Genomic DNA, 20864 nt, shown 5'->3' with positions numbered 1-20864 from the left:
AATTTAGTGATAATCTTATGTACGTCTTTTTAACTGTTATGTAGTCAGACCTAGCTACAATTTTGCTTCTATAATGCAAGATTAGTAATAATGATTGCAATTTACAAATCAGAATGTTGAAAAATTTGTGCCATCGTCAATGTGTGTTTATCGACTAGTGCTTTTTTTTGCAATTAATAGACCTTTTATAACCCATCGCATCGGTGTCCGAAGGAAGCGGTTCAGTTTGATATTTTTAATATGAAATACTCAAATCTTGGAAACAAATAAAAACCATTAGAATTTCCCATTAGAATTACCCTTTATAATTACCCATTAGAATTACCCATTAGAATTACCCTTTATAATTACCCTTTAGAATTACCCTTTAGAATTACCCTTTAGAATTACCCTTTAGAATTACCTTTTAGAATTACCCTTTAGAATTACCCTTTAGAATTACCTTTTAGAATTACCCTTTAGAATTACCCTTTAGAATTACCCTTTAGAATTACCCTTTAGAATTTCCCTTTAGAATTACCCTTTAGATTTACCCTTTAGAATTACCCTTTAGAATTACCCTTTAGAATTTCCCTTTAGAATTACCCTTTAGTCTTCCCCTTTAGAATTACCCTTTAGAATTACCCTTTAGAATTTCCCTTTAGAATTACCCTTTAGATTTACCCTTTAGAATTACCCTTTAGAATTACCCTTTAGAATTTCCCTTTAGAATTACCCTTTAGTCTTCCCCTTTAGAATTACCCTTTAGAATTACCCTTTATAATTACCCTTTAGTCTTCCCCTTTAGAATTACCCTTTAGTCTTCCCCTTTAGAATTACCCTTTATAATTACCCTTTAGAATTTCCCTTTAGAATTACCCTTTAGTCTTCCCCTTTAGAATTACCCTTTAGTCTTCCCCTTTAGAATTACCCTTTAGAATTACCCTTTAGAATTTCCCTTTAGAATTACCCTTTAGATTTACCCTTTAGAATTACCCTTTAGAATTACCCTTTAGAATTTCCCTTTAGAATTACCCTTTAGTCTTCCCCTTTAGAATTACCCTTTAGAATTACCCATTAGAACACTCTGGAATTACCTTTTAGAAATACCCTTTAGAACCCTTTAGAATTACCCTTTATAATTTCTCTTTAGAATTACCCATTAGAATTACCCTTTGAATTCCCTTGTAGAACTATCCTCTCGAGCCCATTATAATTACCCTTTAGAACCCATTATAATTACCTCTTTAGCTCCCTTTAGAATATCCCTTTAGAACCATTTAGAATTAAACACGGTGGGTTATAAAAGGTTCTTCTTCATTTTTGACGGTCAGACAAACAGCCAAATATTGAAGCGGCTTCACCACTCAAAAATAAATTGGAATTCTGGGTATCATTATATTGAGGAAATGCTCACTGTAGAGCATATTTAATGATGTGATCATTGGCAAAAGAGCAGTACTTGTAAATTACATACAACATTCAAAGGGCTTCCTGATCTTATGCCCATCACAAAAAAAAAAGTGAAATGAAAAAGATTCAAAAGAGAAACAAAAATAACTAGAACAGCACTCGTTGAGCACATAGTCTCACCACGAACATTCATTTTAAACAAAATACTGAAGGAACTGCGCTCCAACGCGAGTCGAAAGAATTGACGCGACCAAAGACGGAATTCGTCCGAGTTGCTTTATTGAAACAAAACAGCTCAGGTATTCTGACAAGCCCGTTTATCGGGCAGCAATATATATACACATTTATGTCGGGAAGTTTGCCCGGCAAAAGCTATACCGGGCATGCCCGTGTGTCAAGGGCGAGCCTTGGAAAGGCGAGTCTGGACCTGCCCGGGCGTGTTTGGCTGCGGCCTGGCAAGTCGAGGCTGGGCGTGCCCGGGCGCTCTGGGCGAGCCCTGGAAAGGCGATAGCGGGCATGCCCGGACACTCTGGGCGAGCCCTGGAAAGGCGATAGCGGGCATGCCCGGACGCTCTGGGCGAGCCCTGAAAAGGCGATAGCGGGCATGCCCGGACGCTCTGGGCGAGCCCTGGAAAGGCGAGAGCGGGCATGCCCGGGAAAGACGAGACCGGGCGTGCCCGGGAACAGTGAGTCCGGGCATGCCCGGGAGAGGCGCGTCTGGCCGTGTTCTGGCCGGTGCAAGGTGATTGTGTGCATCCAGCGGTAACCGCTACACACGCCCCTCCAGAATCGACCTGCACCGGCAGGGTCAATTTAAGGGGGGTCCGGATGACCCGGCCGAAGCGACCCCTGGAGGGTCGTGGGGAGGGGTCTGACGTGGTGGTGGGTGGTCGAGCGGGGGGAACTGTGGACGGGGGGCGGCCTCGCCGCGGAGGAAGGGCCAACCGTGGTGGTCGGTCGACGTCCATGTGCGCCGGTTTGAGGCGGTCCACAAAAATCCGGTCCGGCCGGCCGCCGAAGTCGACGATGAAAGACTTGTCGCCCCGTCGCAGGACCCGGAAGGGCCCGTCGTACGGCGGCCGGAGTGGCCCCCGGTGCGCGTCTTGACGCACAAAGATGTACTCCGCTGTGCGAAGCGCCGGGGGGACGTAGGACTGGGGGCCACCGTGGCGGGACGTCGGCACGGGGGCAAATCGTCGGGCGGCCTCCTGGAGGTCCGAGCGCTGGCGAGCGGCGGACCAGGGACTGGTAGCGTCGGGCACGAATTCGCCCGGGACGCGGAGCGGCTGGCCGTAGACGAGCTCGGCGGCAGACGCCTGGAGGTCTTCCTTGGGGGCCGTGCGAAGGCCCAAAAGGACCCACGGCAGCCGGTCGGCCCAACCGTCGTCCTGAAGGCCGGCCATGAGTGCGGCCTTCATGGAGCGATGAAACCGCTCGCACAACCCGTTGGCTTGGGGGTGGTAGGCCGTGGTGCGGTGCAGCGTGACCCCCAACGAACGGGCGACCGCACCCCAAAGCTCAGACGTGAACTGTGGGCCGCGGTCGGACGAGATGTCCGCTGGTGCGCCGAAGCGCGCGACCCAGGTGGCGATGAACGCCTGCGCCACGTCGGCGGTGGTGGTGGAGGCGAGGGGCACGGCCTCCGGCCACCTGGTGGTCCTGTCCACCATGGTGAGCAGGTGGGTGAACCCCCGCGAGGGGGGCAGGGGACCCACCAGGTCCACGTGGACGTGGTCGAAACGCCGTTCAGGCACGGCGAAAGGTGCCAGCGGGGCCTGGGTGTGGCGGTGGACCTTGACCCGCTGGCAGGCCGTGCAGGCGTTGGCCCAGTCGCGGATGTTTCGTCGAAGGCCGTGCCAGACGAAACGCGCCGACACCAGCTTCTGAGAAGCTTTCCGGCCCGGGTGAGAAAGGCCGTGGATGGAGGCGAAGATGCGGCGCTGCCAGGAAACGGGCACGATGGGGCGAGGCTGGCCCTGGGAGACGTCGCAGAGCAGGACGGTGCCCGCGAAGGGAATGTCGGCCAGGCGGAGGCCCATGTCCGCCGCACGGAGTGCCTGCACCGAGGCGTCGGTGGTCTGGTCGGCCGCCATGAGCGCGAAGTCCACGCCGAGGTGGACCGCGTTCGCGCTGGCCCGAGAAAGACAGTCGGCCATGGCGTTGTCTTTGCCGGCGACGTGCCGGATGTCCGTGGTGAACTCCGACACGGCGGAGAGGTGGCGCTGCTGGCGGGCCGACCACGGCTCCGTGACCTTAGCCATTGCGTAGACCAACGGCTTGTGGTCGACGAAAGCCATGAACGGGCGGCCCTCCAGGAGGTGTCGGAAATGGCGAACGGCCAGGAATAGCCCGAGCAGCTCGCGGTCGAACGTGCTGTAGTTTAACTCGTTCGGCCGGAGTTGCCGGCTAAAAAAAGCGAGTGGCTGCCAAACCCCGTCCACCCATTGCTCATGGACGGCGCCCACCGCGTAGTTGGAGGCGTCCGTAGTGAGGGCAATGGGCGCGTTGAGCACCGGGTGAGCCAGCAGCGTTGCGTCGGCGAGGGCCCGTTTGGCGCTGGCGAAGGCCGCGTCCATGGCCGCGGACCAAACAATGTCATGCTTGGCCGGCTTGCCCCGGAGGGCCTCGTAAAGGGGCCGCATGAGCTGAGCAGCGCGGGGCACGAATCGGTGATAAAAATTCACCATGCCGAGGAACTCTTGGAGGGCCTTGATGGAACGGGGACGCGGGAACGTGGTGATGGCCTCGACCTTGGTTGGCAGCGGCACGGCCCCGGTCTTGGTGATGCGGTGGCCCAAAAAGTCAACGGTCATCGCGCCGAAGTGGCATTTGACCGGGTTGACAATTAAGCCATGCTCGCTGAGGCGACCGAACAGTGTTCGGAGGTGGAGGAGGTGCTCGGCGCGGGACGTGCTGGCGACGAGGATATCGTCCAGATAGACGAAAAGAAACGGCAGGTCGCGCAGCACGCCGTCCATCAAGCGCTGGAACGCCTGGGCCGCGTTCTTGAGGCCAAACGGCATCCGCAAAAATTCGAACAGGCCGAACGGCATGATGACGGCCGTCTTCGGGACGTCGGCCGCCCAGACAGGTACCTGGTGGTAGCCCCGTATCAGGTCAATTTTCGAAAAGATGACCCGTCCCGCCAAACGGGCGGAAAAGTCCTGAATATGCGGGATCGGGTACCTGTCGGGGGTGGTAGCGTCGTTGAGATGGCGGTAGTCGCCACACGGGCGCCATCCACCCCCCGGCTTTGGCACGATGTGCAGTGGCGAGGCCCACGCACTATCGGAGCGCCGCACGATGCCGAGGTGCTCCAACGCGTCGAACTCGGCCTTCGCCACAGCGAGCTTGGCCGGGTCGAGGCGGCGGGCCCTGGCGTAGACCGGCGGGCCCGTAGTGGGTATGTGGTGCTCAATCCCGTGCCGCACCGCGACGGCCGAAAACGTCGGCCGCGTGAGGGCCAGGAATTCCGCGAGCAGGCGAGCGAACTCGTTCGGTGCCGGGAGGGCGCACGCCAGTTCGGTCGGCGCGGAGCTGCTCATCGTGCACGCCAGGGAGCTGAAGGTCTCGGCGTTGACAAGGCGACGACGTTTGACGTCGACCAGCAGCCCGTGCGCACAGAGGAAGTCGGCGCCCAGCAAAGCCATGGGGACGCAGGCGGTCACAAAAGTCCATTGAAAACGCTGGCTGCCGAAGCAGAGGGTGACGACGCGTGGGCCGAAAGTGCGTATGGCCGAGCCATTAGCAGCGACCAAAGAGGGGCCGCAAACGGCGTCCCGCCTGTCCTGCTCGGAGGCGCGTATGACGCTCAGTTGGGCGCCGGTGTCACACAGGAAACGCCGCCCAGACGCTTTGTCCCGAATAAACAGCAAGTTGCCCGAGTGGCCGGCGCTCATGGCTGGGAATGAACGCCGGCCCGGCCGTTTCCCGACCTGCCGAAAGTGCACGGGGGCCGGCACGTCCGAGCCTTGTGTCCGAACCTGGCGTGGTAATAACACCACGCCCGGTCAGGTGGAGGCCCCGGCCGTCGTGTCGGAAGCGGGCGGTGCGGCGTGGCGGCCGCCAGTTGCACCGGCAGTTCGGCCTCCAACCGCGCAGGGCGCTCGGGCGTCGTGGGCGTCGCCTCGGACGGCGGCGGGCTCCAGGTAACCGCGCCGATGTGCTGGCCCGCCGAGGAGATCTTATCGGCTTCCCTGGCGAGGGCGCGGGAATCCGTGATCAACGTGCCAGCCAGGGCGAGGCGTACCGGGTGAGGCAGCTGGCGAAGGAACAGCTCGCGGAACAGAAAATCCGGAGAGTGCTCACCGAGCAACGAGAGCATATAGTCCATGCGCTCTGACGGGCGCGTGTCGCCGAGCTCGGGCAGAGCGAGCAGGCGCCGTGCGCGTGCTGCCGGTGAGAGGGCGAAAGTGTCGAGGAGGAGTGTCTTCAGTGCGTCGTATTTGTCAGCAGCCGGCGGGTGCTCGAGGAGGCTCAAGGCGCGGGCCGCGGTGGCGGAACCGAGCGCCGCCACAACATGGTGGAAGCGGGTGTCGTCCGCGGTGATGCCTCGCAGGGCGAACTGAGAGTCCGCCTGAGCGAACCAAACAGTCGCGTGAGCCTCCCAGAAGGTAGGCAGTTTAAGCGTCACTGCCGTATCCATGTCGGTAGGTCACCAATGAAGGAGCTGCGCTCCAACGCGAGTCGAAAGAATTGACGCGACCAAAGACGGAATTCGTCCGAGTTGCTTTATTGAAACAAAACAGCTCAGGTATTCTGACAAGCCCGTTTATCGGGCAGCAATATATATACACATTTATGTCGGGAAGTTTGCCCGGCAAAAGCTATACCGGGCATGCCCGGGTGTCAAGGGCGAGCCTTGGAAAGGCGAGTCTGGACCTGCCCGGGCGTGTTTGGCTGCGGCCTGGCAAGTCGAGGCTGGGCGTGCCCGGGCGCTCTGGGCGAGCCCTGGAAAGGCGATAGCGGGCATGCCCGGACGCTCTGGGCGAGCCCTGGAAAGGCGATAGCGGGCATGCCCGGACGCTCTGGGCGAGCCCTGAAAAGGCGATAGCGGGCATGCCCGGACGCTCTGGGCGAGCCCTGGAAAGGCGAGAGCGGGCATGCCCGGGAAAGACGAGACCGGGCGTGCCCGGGAGGTTCGGGCGTGCCCGGGAACAGTGAGTCCGGGCATGCCCGGGAGAGGCGCGTCTGGCCGTGTTCTGGCCGGTGCAAGGCGATTGTGTGCATCCAGCGGTAACCGCTACAATACCATCATTAACTGAACAAGCTGCTATTATAGCTCACTGCTATTATGGCCCATATACCGTATCATCCATGCACTCTATTATGTCACATAGTTTCTTGGCATCGGTTAAGAACGTCATAAATTTGAGTCTCGCATCACATCGGGACATAGATCATACTGTATATACATCGATGAAGTTTCAGATTTTTTGGTTAAATATGTCAATTCAACCAATTATGACTAGAATACCACTTCACTGATGATGTTGTCATCATCATCATATATACCCCATGGGGATTGATGGCATATGCCGTTTAATTTTTTTTTTCATTGAGCGCTTTCAGAGAAAATTATGTCCAAATTTTCCCCTTAATCAAATATGGCTGCCATACCATGTGACTTGTGATGTCAGAGTTTGCAATAAAATATTCTCTTTGGGGAGTCCCTCCTATGTTTGAAATTTTGCATTGATCAGACAAGCGGTTGCAGAGAAAAATATTTTTAAAGTGAAATTATATAGATGCAGACGCACACACACACATACACATACATACATACACATACATACATACATACACACATACACACATACATACACACGCATGCACGCACGCATGCATGCACACACACACACACACACACACACACACACACACATACATACATACATACATACACACATACATACACACACGCACGCACGCATGCACACAAACACACACACACACACACACACACACACACCACACACACACAGACAGATACACAGATGGACAGACAGACAGGGGCATTGCAGTTGTCCTCACATCGCAGACTAATTAGCATTACATATAAACAAATATATTACAGTACCAGTAATTTCACAGATATTAAATTCTGTTTGACATAGTCTATTTAATTTCGACACGAGTTCTGTCGATAGTCATATGCGAGTATTTAATAGACCACAGTCAAACAGAAACAAGCATTCTGAGTATTGCGCTGCAATACATGTCCCCTACCGGCAGTCTGTCGTCCAGAAAACTGTTAGGGAAACTACAAAGGGTTATTTACCCACAGGTTCTGAATCGTTCCCAATCGCTAATTACCTCAGGACGGGCTCACCTGTGATTCGCACTCGGGACTTCGATTCATACACCTTGCAGACAGGTCAGCAGAAGCACGAGAAAATAAGTTGTTGATAAAGAACCTTTCGAGTCGCTAAATATCAGTAATTTATTATATTTTCCGGTTCACGATCAATGATCGATGTGTATATATATATGTTGCTCGGCTTGGCTCCGCCCCTCCCGAAAGCGCGCGCTGTGTCGCGCTTTTGACATTCGCGAGACGAGGCTGAGGGCGCCCGGTGCGGCTTGAGGAGAACTCTAGAATAAACAAGAGATATCCATTTTTATTTTATTTTTTTCGTTTAATTAACGATATCTGCCAAACCACGCACCCTATCGCAAATTCCAAAAGGACATTTTAGTAGACACATGCTGAACAGATCTGTGAAGTTTCCCCTCGATTGGATCAAAAATGAGGGAGGGGCTCGGTTTTAAAGGTTCATGCTTAAAAACGTCATAACTCTGAAACCATGTGATGCATGACGTCATGCTCGCTGACTTTTTTTTGTTCGTCATGGGTATGCGATTCTGCCTGCAAAGTTTGGCCTCGATCTGTTCAGCCGTTGCAGAGAAAAAGGGATTTTCGTGTTTTCACGAAAAACAATATGGCGACCGAACCACGTGACCTGTGACGTCATAATTACCATTAAAATATTCTACAGACCGAGTCCCCCTTACGGTGAAAATTTTATCTCAATCGGTCCAATTATTGCAAAGAAAATCTTTTTTAAAGGAAATTAAAACTTAAAATGGCACTGAGTTAAGGATCATCAGAATTATCAGAATTCCCAAAGTTCAAAGTGCCATAACTTTGTCAAAAATGATCGAAACGTCGTGAGGTTCGATCTTGATCTGTAACTTATCATGGGGAAACCATGTGCCAAGTTTGAAATCATTAGCGTTAAGAGTTTAGAAAAAAAGTCTGGAAAGCTGTTCTTTGCGTGACGGACGGACTGACGGACTGACAGACGGAGGGACGGCGTGCAAACCTATAGTCTCCTCCGGTGTGCACCGGTAGGGGACTAATAAACAAAAACATTACTTTCCACATTTCGTCCAACACTGTCTGATGACTCCTTCACTCTGGTGACCTTTAGTATAGTGAAGTAGGAATTTATTATCAGGAACATTTGCTATTGACTTTCCATTGATTCCATGGATTTGTAACCTTCACCACCAAAGGTGGATGGATGTTATTTTTTTTACCACTGTCTGTCTGTTTATGAATAGGATATCTCAAAAAGTTGTGGACGGATTTGAAATGTTGTGGACGGTTGTTTGACAAGGACGAATCTATTCGATTTTGGTGAAGATTCGGATACGGATCTGGATACAAGAATTTTTTAATTTTCAAGTGATTCTTCACCATTGGGTGATATAACCAAAAACGATATAAAGCATGATATTTCAAAAAGTTGTGGACGACTTGTAACAAACCTTGGTGGATGAGTTGGTTAGGTGACAATAACAAGCCGATTAGGTTTTAGTTCAAGTCGGAATCCAGATCTGGCCTATCAGTGGGATACAAAACGTAAACTGTTCAGCCTGGCGGAGGTACGTGCTCCACCGAGTGCCGTTCTAGGTTTCACAATTTTTGGATTCAATCGAGCAATTCTTGTGGCCTACCTCTAGCTCAATACCAAATGTGATTTTCTCGTTGTTTGACAATTCACACTTGAGTTGCCCCGACAAGATATGGTGTAGGGATTCTGCATTGCAATTTACTCCAAATTAAACTCCGAAGTTTGTTTGCCCCTTGATGGCAGTTTCCCTTCATAACATCTGGGGAGTTATGCCAGAGCTGCATGAAACTCCCATGTTGTGACATTGTGCTTTGGGCTCATCATCATCTTATGTTTTTAATGATGAGATATTCCCCCCTTTTCTTGATATGCTTATTGAAAACTTATTTGTGACCTTAAGGATCATTTTACTTTCAGTATTGTAAGTGAAGAGACTGTTATTTAAAAGGGGGTTTTGTTTGCTTTCCAACATTAGCTTGTCCAGACCTCATGTATGTCCTTTAAGATATGTAGGGTATCCCCTCATACGTTAATTGAACACTTCAGGCCCTTAAAACCCCACATTGTGACAGATATCATGGAAGCTGAAATTACCCAAGGTAGTGTTTTGGGCCCAGTTTTGTCTCTCAACTACATAAACGAATTCTCCGGTGCAATAGAAAAATTAAAAACGACAAAATATAAAAGCTAAAAAAAAAGAAAGTTAAAACTCCACACGAATGAATATGAGACTCGTGATTTAACATCACCTTCACATGCCAATGAATGCGATGCTTTATTAGTCCCCTACCGGTGCACACCGGAGGGGACTATAGGTTTGCACGCCGTCCCTCCGTCTGTCAGTCCGTCAGTCCGTCCGTCACGCAAAGAACAGCTTTCTGAACTTTTTTTTCTAAACTCTTAATGCTAATGATTTCAAACGTGGCACATGGTTTCCCCATGATAAGTTACAGATCAAGTTCGAACTTCACGACGTTTCGATAATTTTTGACAAAGTTATGGCACTTTGAACTTTGGGAATTCTGATAATTCTGATGATCCTTAACTCAGTGCCATTTTAAGTTTTAATTTCCTTTAAAAAAGATTTTCTCTGCAATAATAGGACCGATTGAGATAAAATTTTCACGATAGGAGGTACTCGGTCTGTAGAATATTTCAATGGTAATTATGACGTCACAGGTTACGTGGTTCGGCCGCCATATTGTTTTTCATGAAAACATGAAAAACCCTTTTTCTCTGCAACGGCTGAACAGATCGAGGCCAAACGTTGCAGCCAGAATCGCATACCCATGACGAACAAAAATGTCAGCGAGCGTGACGTCATGCGTCACATGGTTTCAGAGTTATGACGTTTTTAATCATGAACCTTTAAAACCGAGCTCCTCCCTCATTTTTGATCCAATCGAGGGGAAACTTCACAGATCTGTTCCGCATGTCAGTCTACTAAAATGTCCTTTTGGAATTTGCGATAGGGCACATGGTTTGGCAGATATCGTTAATTAAACGAAAATATTTTTTTTAATGGATATCTCTTGTTTATTCTAGAGGTCTCCTCAAACCGCACCGCGCGCCCTCAGCCTCTTCTGCGAACGTCAAAAGCGCGACAGCGTGCGCTTTCCGGAGGGGCGGAGCCAAGCCGAGCAACATATATATACACATCGATCATTGATCGTGAACCGGAAAATATAATAAATTACTGATATTTAGCGACTCGAAAGGTTCTTTATCAACAACTTATTTTCTCGTGCTTCTGCTGACCTGTCTGCAAGGTGTATAAATCGAAGTCCTGAGTGTGAATCACAGGTGAGCCCGTCCTGAGGTAATAAGCGATTGGGAACGATTCAGAACCTGTGGATAAATAACCCTTGGTAATTTCCCCAACAGTTTTCCGGACGACAAACTGCCGGTAGGGGACATGTATTGCAGCGCAATACTCAGAATGCTTGTTTTGTTTGGTCATTTCACGATATGTTAACATTGCTATTTCTGAAGTTTTACAATGAATACGTTCCACAAAGATTTTGATTTTGATTTTTTTTTAACCTTCTTGCTTCTGAAGTCTGAGCTAAAGTCTGAAGTCTGAAAGTGCAGTTGTAGATAAATGTTTCATCGTCTTCCTTAAAATGGTACTTATTTGCATTGATGTGTATTTGAGGCTCGAGATAAACATAAATGACCCTATTATCATTTAAGAGCCTGATTGCTCTGAGTAACACCCAGAAATAAAATATTTCAAACCTGTGCTTTTGAGATACCACACAGTTATTATTCAGCCCTATATCATGAGTATTATAGTTATAACATAATTAGTGCAATAATAAATTTCTGGGGTTTTTTGATCAAATATAGTTTATAATTGGGCCAAATGAAGCAATTATAGATAAGCATTTTTTGGTTCACGAGTTATCAAGTGACCACTATAGCCGTCATGTGTGTGCGTCTGTCTGTGTGTGTGTCTGTCCGCAGCATAACTACCCGATGATATCATCCGATCTTGATGAAACTTGGGTGGGAGGTTGATATAATGATCTAGTTGTGTCCTGCCTAGAGTGGGCGTATTGCGCCCATTGTGGGCGGAGCCACGCCCGAAAAAGATGTCTTTTTAGGGGGTAATCGAGTTCAAGCTACATCTTCTCCGAGGGGTTTGGTGGAATCTAACAGGGGTTTCGGTATTTGGTTAGGCTAATGTCATGTGTCTATCCCCACGGAGCTCGATTTTTCATTTTTTTTTTTCTTTTTTTTTTTTCCATTTCATTTTTCACCAAATTTTCGGGATTGTGTAGCTAACTAACCTCATAACTGATTATACATTATTTTCTATCTCATTTCAAGGGCAGTAACCTTCGTTTTGACATTTCCGGGCCTGGCCTGTCTGGGCCTGTTTCGGTTATAGTCTGTCCTTTGTCATTGAATACCGCTCGCTCGTGAACCATCGTGGTCTCCTGACTTGTTTTGTTTGTTTTTACATTGCTTTGAGGGTCATGGTGGACCTTGTATGTAAACCTACAGGACATGACATTGGTCGGCATCGGTGTACTTTTACATGGATCTTGCTTCTCCTTTATCTGCCCTATTGAGTCTGTCCTTCTCATTTGGCCGCCTGCCATTGACCTTGAAATCAGCAACCATCACTCCCATATACAAGACAGATCCTATAATGACAAACCAGTGAGCGCACTTGCAATTACAAGCAAAGTGATGGAATCCATCATTGCTGCTGATGACAAATCTTTCTGGTTTTCAAACAGCCTAATCTCTGACCCATCGATCGCTGAATTAACGCCAGGGGGGTTGACTCAGCCTGTCATCCTTCTGAGGTCGGCAAATTGAGTACCTGTTCACTGGTAATTCCCTGTGTGTGGCAAGAGGCGACTAACAGGGTTGGCGGCAGGAAGGGCATTCGGCTGTAAAACATTGCTTCAAAAAGGGGACCAAAGTGTCCAAAAAAGGCCAACCCCTGCTCTGCAGAGAAAAATGGCCTCTAAAGGTGATTCTAATCTCTGACCCATCAGTTTGAGTTCTGTCCCTACCACTTAACTCTGGAGAAGCTCGTGCTCCCCTCTCAGTAATGGTTGGAGGCCCTCAATCTCAAACAAAAGGACAGGGCCATATCCTTGGACATCTATTCTGGCATTCATCAGTCAGTCCAGCATCCTGCTTTGCTTGCCGAGCAAAGGCAAGCATCGGCTTTGCTTGCCGATGCCTGTGAAATACAAGGCCACCTTCATTCCCGCATTTCTAACATCCTCCACTCATGCAGTGAATGTGATGCTATCAAGGAAACCCTCTCCTCCCCTCTCCCAGTGAAGACATCAGTTACCAAAGGTAGTGTATTGCCCCCAGTCTTGTCTCTCATCTACAATGCCCTCCATAAGTATTGGAACAGTGAAGTCAAATTTGTTATAATTCGTTATTATTTGGAAATTTGTTATTATTTGGATGAATTCAGAAGTGTACAGAAACATTTTGTCTGCCTTTGTACACGAAAAAGCCTCCAACTCATTGGTTGGTGCTTCATGCCTTTGGCAGTGATTAAAGCTTCGATTCTTCTTGGGTATGTCTATGCAAGCTTTGCACACCTGGATTTGGAGAGTTTCTCCAATTCTTCCTTGCAGATTTGCTCAAGCTCTGTCAAGTTGGATGGGGAGTGTCGGTGAACAGCAATCTTCAAGTCTTTCCACAGATTATCAATGGGATTCAAGTCAGGGGTTTTGCTGGACCACACAAGGACTTTCACATTTTTTTTCTGAAGCCATTCCAGTGTTGCTTTGGCTGTATGTTTGGGGTCATTGTCCTGTTGGAACATAAATCTTTAATGAGTGGATGAGAACATAAATCGACACCAACTGAGTGGAAATTGCACTCAGCATTTCGACTCAAATTTTTAAACAGCCATCTTTCTCTCATCGAGGGGGAGGTGATCGTAGTGACCGGGGTGTCCAAATCTCTAGTTGATTGGTGTTGGGAAAGAGTGCAAGGCAGCGCATCGCTAATTGTTTTTTGGTTTGTTTTTGTTTATAAGGTAAATTACGTGAGCGCGGAAAAGCTCCTCGTCACTTGATGGCGGACGTGTACGAAATGGCGGGGTATCTAGAGCTAGAAGGTTCGAAAGAGCAAGGATGCGGGCCGGGGGTAGATTTTTACGAGGGCAGGGCTGGAACCTCCCCCGTCCTGAGCTTTCGAACTCCCTCCCCCGTAATGTCGGAGTCTGAGACGCGGGGAGCAGATCCGCAGTCTAAGGTATTTTGCCCTCTGAAGCAGGTTTTCTTCAAGGGTTTGCCTGTATTTGGCTCCATTCATTGTTCCCTCTATCCTTACAAGTCTTCCAGTCACTGCCACTGAAATGCATTCCCATAACATGATGCTGCCACCCCCATGCATCATGGTAGGGATGGTGATAGATGGGTGATGAGCTGCACTTGGTTTCAGCCAGAAGTATCCCTTTGCATTCAGGCCAAAAAGTTCAATTTTCATCTCATCAGACCCCAGAATCTTTTGCCTCATGCTCTCAGAGTCTTTCACGTGCCTTTTTGCAAACTCAAGGCATGCTGTCATATGCCTTTTTCTCAGGAGTGGCTTCTGTCTGGCCACTCTCCCATAAAGCCAAGATTTGTGAAGTGCTGCAGAGACTGTTGTCCTTCTAGCCGGTCTCACATCTCAGCCAAGGAACTCTGTAGTTCTGTCAGAGTGGGCATTGGGTTCTTGGTCACCTCCCTGACCAAGGTCCTTTTTTCCCAATTGCTCAGTTTCGTTGGATGGCCAGCTCTCTGAAGAGTCTGGGTCGTTCCATATTCTTTGCATTTCCTAATGATGGAGATCACTGTGCTCTTGGGAACCTTTAACACTCTAGAAATGGTTTTTAACCTTTTCCAAGATCTATGAAAATTATCTATGATCTAAGACAATTATATTTTGGAGTTATACAGACAGTTCCTTTTTTTTTTTCTTTTTTTTTTTTGGTATACAGAGTCGAGGCTCGTGAAAGAGCTAACATTTATCAAACAAACAAATCAAACAAACAAGCAAACAAAGTATATAAAAAGGGGAGCGGTCGACAAGATGGGGAGAGAAGGGGAGGAAGCACACAAACAACAGTTGAGAGCAGGGACATCGGGAGATGTGTGGGAGGGAGAGGGCCTGGGGGGGAGGCAGGATAGGTATAAAACGCAAGGACACCAAGGACTTCCAGGAAAGAAGACAAAAGTCACCTCAAAAAAGTGGATTTGGGGTGAAATAAGCGGGGGTAGAAAAGATCAAGGTTTTGGATGGGGGAAGATAAGAGATGGTGGTGAACAGCTGTTTTAAAGACCTGGAGGGAGGAGTGGGATTGAAGGGAGTGAGGGAGTTTGTTCCAGAGGCGGGAGAAAAGAGGAATGAAAGAGTGAAGGTGAGCAGAGAGCCGAGATTTCGGCAGTTTAACCATCAGAGGGTTGCTGGCAGATCTTGTGCGACCTGTAGGAATATTTGGGGGACAGAGCACAGAGAGAGCTGGGGTGCAAGGCCGGAGAGGAGTCGGTAGAAGACAGAAAGACCACCTACCTGCCTGCGGTGAGTGAGTGAAAGGCCCTCAGAGATAGCTTCATCGCGGGAGATTCCAATAATTCTGAAAGCTTTGGTTTCAACAGCGTGAAGCCGAGCTAGGTGTGAGGCAGGAGCACCGGCCCATAGGGGAGAACAGTATTCCATTGAGCTGCGGATGAAAGCCTTGTATGTGGTGAGGAGCTCAGGTGTGCCGAGGAAGGACTTCGCACGACGGAGGATGCCCAGTCGGCGACTGGCTTTGGAGGCCAGCTTGGAAATGTGGTTTTCCCAAGAAAGATCATGGCAGATAGTGAGACCCAAAATCTTGAGCGACAGAACTTCTTGGAGAGGATTGTTGAGAAAGTAGATGGGAGGGTTGTCCAGTCGATCTTTTCGGAGAGACATAGTAAGAGTGTGAGATTTGTCAGGATTGAAAGACATGTTCCACTTGTTTGACCAGTCTGTGATTTTGTCCAGGTCTTCAGAGAGTGAGGAGGCAGCAGACTGCCGATCTGAGGGAAGAGGAATGGAGCGGCAGAGAGTGGAGTCATCAGCAAAGAGATAGAGAGGATTTTCGAGAGAGTCAGAGAGATCATTGATGAAGACCAGAAAAAGCACGGGGCCCAGAACACTGCCTTGGGGAACTCCAGCCTGAACAGGAAGAGGAGATGAGAGAAACCCATTCAGGGCCACACGTTGACGACGACTAGAGAGGAAGTCCGCCAGCCATGCGTGGAGATTTCCATGGATACCAAAGGAGGAGAGTTTGGTGAGCAGAGCGGGGTGCCAGACCGTGTCGAAGGCACGTGATATGTCGAGGGAGACAGCTCTAATTTCCTGTTTGGCATTGAGGACCTCCATCCATTGTTGAGACAGCAGAAGCAGCATGTCCAGAGTAGAGTGACCTGGTCTGAAACCAAATTGATGATCAGAGATCAAGCCATTGGAGAAGAGGAAAGATTTCATATCCGAAGCAATGATGGATTCCATGACTTTGCTGATAATTGGGAGAAGGCTGATTGGTCTGTAGTTGCTAGGATCTGTTTTTGCACCGTTTTTGTGCAAAGCGGTGATGTTGGCTGATTTCCAAGCAGATGGCAGTTGACCTTGAGCAAAAGAGAGGGTGAAGAGAACAGAGAGAGGGTGAGATAGAGCAGCAGAGCAGGATTTTAGGACCCGTGGGCTGATGCCGTCGGGTCCAGTTGCAGAATCAGAGTCGAGGGTTGACAGAAACTTTTCCACCTTGTCAGGAGGAAAGGACACGGAGTCCAGGAGCAGCAGGGTACGACTGGGTATGGTGGGTACAGAGAGGGATGGGTTTGGGACACAAGATTTAGAGGCAAACACAGAGTTGAGGCATTCAGCTTTTTCACGTGCGGAGTCAGCTGTGTAGCCGTTTGAGGTAAGGGAGGGGATGGAGGGGGAACAAACACCAGAAACGGATTTGACCAGACGCCACCAGGATTTGGAAGAGGGAGACAGATAAGAGAGTTCGGTCTTGAGAACGGAGAGATATTGTTTCCTGGCTCTCCTGAGGGTGGACACACACTTGTTTCGGGCTTTGTGAAAGGAAATGAGATTTCCTTCCGTTGGATTTGCTTTCCAGGAGACGAAGGCAAGTTGTTTCTGGGCAACAGCCTCACCACAAGATTCCGTGTACCATGGACGGGAGGAAGGGTATGACAACTGAAGACGAGATGGGATAAATCTGTGCATGAGAGAGAGCAATTTACTTTGGAAGAATTCCCAGGATGAGTTGATGTCAGAGGTGGTAGAGATGGGAGACCAGTCCAGATGATTGATGGCTGCTTGAAGACCGTGCCAGTTGGCCTGAGTGAAATGCCAGACTCGTCGACGCTGAGCAGGCTCCCTGAGGATGGTCAGAGAGATGTCCACTTTAACAAGGACATGATCAGATGATCCGATCGGAGCAGAAGAAGAGCAGCAGACATTTTCAGGGAAGTTAGTCATAACCAAGTCCAGAAGAGAAGATGTTCCGTTGACTGAGATCTGGGTCGGGAAATTGACAGATTGTGTCAGTCCCAGTGAGTCGCAGAAGTCCTTTGCTGAGGAGCCATGGCTGGTGAGAGAGGTACCCACACCCAGCCAACTGGCATGATGACAGTTGAAATCACCACATATGAGGAAGAGAGAGTTGGGATGAGTAGATAGAAGTTGGTCCATATCATCAGACAGCGAGATGTAGATGGAGTCATCACTGTTTGGTGGACGGTACAACACACATATGAACAAGAGGTGGGAGCGAAGGGGAAGCCGTAGCCAGAGGTATTCCTGGGGGTGAGGTGGAGAGAGTGCAGTGCAGGGCGAGTGAGGAAGAGAGTTTTTGATAAAGATAGCAACCCCGCCTCCAGGACGAGGCTCAGGTCTATCATACCGGAGGAGGGAGTATCCCGGGAGAGATACTATGGAATCAGAGACATCATAAAGGAGGAAAGTTTCTGTTAAGCAGATCACGTCTGGTTTGACAAAAGCAACCTGTATGGAGAGATCAGTTAAGTGAGGTAAGGGAGGGGATGGAGGGGGAACAAACACCAGAAACAGATTTGACCAGACGCCACCAGGATTTGGAAGAGGGAGACAGATAAGAGAGTTCAGTCTTGAGAATGGAGAGATATTGTTTCCTGGCTCTCCTGAGGGTGGACACACACTTGTTTTGGGCTTTGTGAAAGGAAATGAGATTTCCTTCCGTTGGATTTGCTTTCCAGGAGACGAAGGCAAGTTGTTTCTGGGCAACAGCCTCACCACAAGATTCCGTGTACCATGGACGGGAGGAAGGGTATGACAACTGAAGATGAGATGGGATAAATCTGTGCATGAGAGAGAGCAATTTACTTTGGAAGAATTCCCAGGATGAGTTGATGTCAGAGGTGGTAGAGATGGGAGACCCGTCCAGATGATTGATGGCTGCTTGAAGACCGTGCCAGTTGGCCTGATTGAAATGCCAGACTCGTCGACGCTGAGCAGGCTCGCTGAGAATGGTCAGAGAGATGTCCACTTTAACAAGCACATGATCAGATGAGCCGATTGGAGCAGAAGAAGAGCAGCAGACATTTTCAGGGAAGTTAGTCATAACCAAGTCCAGAAGAGAAGATGCTCCGTTGACTGAGATCCGGGTCGAGAAATTGACAGATTGTGTCAGTCCCAGTGAGTCGCAGAAGTCCTTTGCTGAGGAGCCATGGCTGGTGAGAGAGGTACCCACACCCAGCCAACTGGCATGGTGACAACTGAAATCACCACATATGAGGAAGAGAGAGTTAGGATGAGTAGACAGAAGTTGGTCCATATTATCAGACAGCGAGATGTAGATGGAGTCATCACTGTTTGGTGGACGGTACAACACACATATGAACAAGAGGTGGGAGCGAAGGGGAAGCCGTAGCCAGAGGTATTCCTTGGGGTGAGGTGGAGAGAGTGCAGTGCAGGGCGAGTGAGGAAGAGAGTTTTTGATAAAGATAGCAACCCCACCTCCAGGACGAGGCTCAGGTCTATCATACCGGAGGAGGGAGTAACCCGGGAGAGATACTAAGGAATCAGAGACATCATGAAGGAGGAAAGTTTCTGTTAAGCAGATCACGTCTGGTTTGACAGAAGCAACCTGTATGGAGAGATCAGTTGAGTTTGAACGAAGCCCCCGGATGTTTGAGGTCCATACCGTTAATGAAGAGGAAGGAGGAGCATCGGATACAGAACAGGGGGGAGGAGCGGTAGGGTAAGATGTGGAAGAGGTGGAAGAGGTAGGGAGAGCTGTTGAATGTGTGTCAGAGATTTCAGAATAGCTCGGAGAAAGGGAAGGATGGGGCGGACAAAAGGTTTGATAGTGATTGGGTGAGGCACAATGAGATGTTATTTGAGGAGGGGGAAGAGCGAGGCAGAAGGTTGGGGGAGATGGAGGTGAGAGTTGGAAGGGGGAAGAAGCGGGGAGGACGCTTTGAGGAGGGGGAGTGAGAGGGGGGAAATTGAGAAGAAATGAGGGTGGGGAGATTTGAAGGGGAGGGGCAAGGGGGGAGTTTAGGAGGGAAGGGACAAGGGGAGGGATTTGAAAGGGATGGGATATGGGGGAGATTTGGAGGGGAGGGGTGAGGGGGGAGTCTAGGAGGGGAGGGGCGAGGGGGAGTCTTGGAGGGGAGGGGTGTGGGGGGAGTTTAGGAGAGAAGGGGCAAGGGGGGAGATTTGAAATGGATGGGTGATGGGGAGGATTAGGAGGGGAGGGGTGATGGGGAAGATTTTGATGGGAGGGGTTATGGGGAAGATTTGCAGGGGAGGGGTGAGATTTGATTTTAGAAAGTGTACGATTAATGGGAAAAGAACATTTATTGCAAAATGAGTTTCTTGTGACCTTCGAGTCAAAAATACGTTTAAGGACGCTGGAGGGAGGATGGAGTGCAGGAGAGTTTAGAGAATGTAGAAAAGAGGCACTGAAAGAGATGGAATTTTTTTGGGGGATGAATAGATTTGGTGAGCAAGTCAAAAGCAGCCTTTTAAAGAAGAAGAAGAAAAAGGTGTTATAATAAACGACGGAATACAGAACTTGAGGAGAAAGTGTAAACATTTTAAGGTTAATAACAGTGAACGTTAACAGTGAACAGTAATAACAGTAATAACTGTTATTACAGTAACAGTAATAACAGTGAACGTCGTTCGAAGAACGAACGAACGAATGAGAACGAATAAACGAATGAGAACAAAGAATAAGAACAAAGAAGTAAATGTTTTTTTTGTTTTTTGTTTTTGTTGATTTTAAACAAGGAAGTAGGCTATGGGGTGAAAAGACTGGGAAAAGCAGAGAACGAAAGTTATTGGAGCACAAACGATGGACCGTTGAGAGGAAAACAAAGCCTCAAGGTTGGACACTGTACAAGGCCTCAAAAGACACGACACGAATTGGACTTCATGGTGGAGTTTCTTGGTGGAGTTCCTTGGACTTCATGGTGGAGTTTCTGCTCCAACATGCACTGTCAACTGTGGGCCTTATATAGAAAGGTGTGTTTCTTTCTAAGTCATGTTCAATCAATTGAATTGGCCACAGGTGAACGCCAATCAAGTTTTAGAGACATCTCAAGGATGATTAAAGGAAATTGGATGTACCTGAGCTCAATTTGGAGTGTCGTAGCAAAGGGGTTGAATACTTGAATACAAAGGGGTTGAAGAGGGGAAAGCACACAAGTACAACATTTGAGAGCAGGGACATCGGGAGATCAGTGGGAGGGAGAGGGCTTGGGGGGAGGAGTGGGGGGAGGGAGAGGTATAAAACGCATGGACACTGCTAGGACTTCCAGGAAAGATGTCAGTATTTCAAAAAAGTGTATCTGGGGTGAATTAACAGGGGTAGAAAAGATCAAGGTTTTGGATGGGGGAAGATAAGAGATGAGAGTGAACCGCTGTTTTAAAGGCTGGAGGGAGGAGTGGGATTGAAGAGAGTGAGGGAGTTTGTTCCAGAGGTAAGAGAAAAGAGGAATGAAAGAGTGAAGGTGAGAAGAGATTCTTCATTTTGGCAGTTTCACCAGAAGAGGGTTGCTGTCAGATCTTGTGCGACCTGTAGGAGTATTTGGGGGACAAAGCTGGGGAGGGGGG

At 49.0% G+C, this 20864-nt stretch overlaps 1 protein-coding gene across 1 annotated transcript in view; it reads left to right on the top strand.

Moving 5' to 3' along the window:
* LOC137429413 (seizure 6-like protein) overlaps nucleotides 1–20864 on the top strand; it is a 155760-nt gene that overhangs the window by 112322 nt on the left and 22574 nt on the right. The gene's annotated exons all lie outside the window — the stretch shown is intronic.

Source organism: Myxine glutinosa, chromosome 6 (assembly GCF_964187855.1).
Source record: "Myxine glutinosa chromosome 6, kmMyxGlut1.1, whole genome shotgun sequence".
In the NCBI taxonomy this organism is placed as follows: domain Eukaryota; kingdom Metazoa; phylum Chordata; class Myxini; order Myxiniformes; family Myxinidae; genus Myxine; species Myxine glutinosa.
This window is presented reverse-complemented; position numbering and strand designations above follow the sequence as displayed.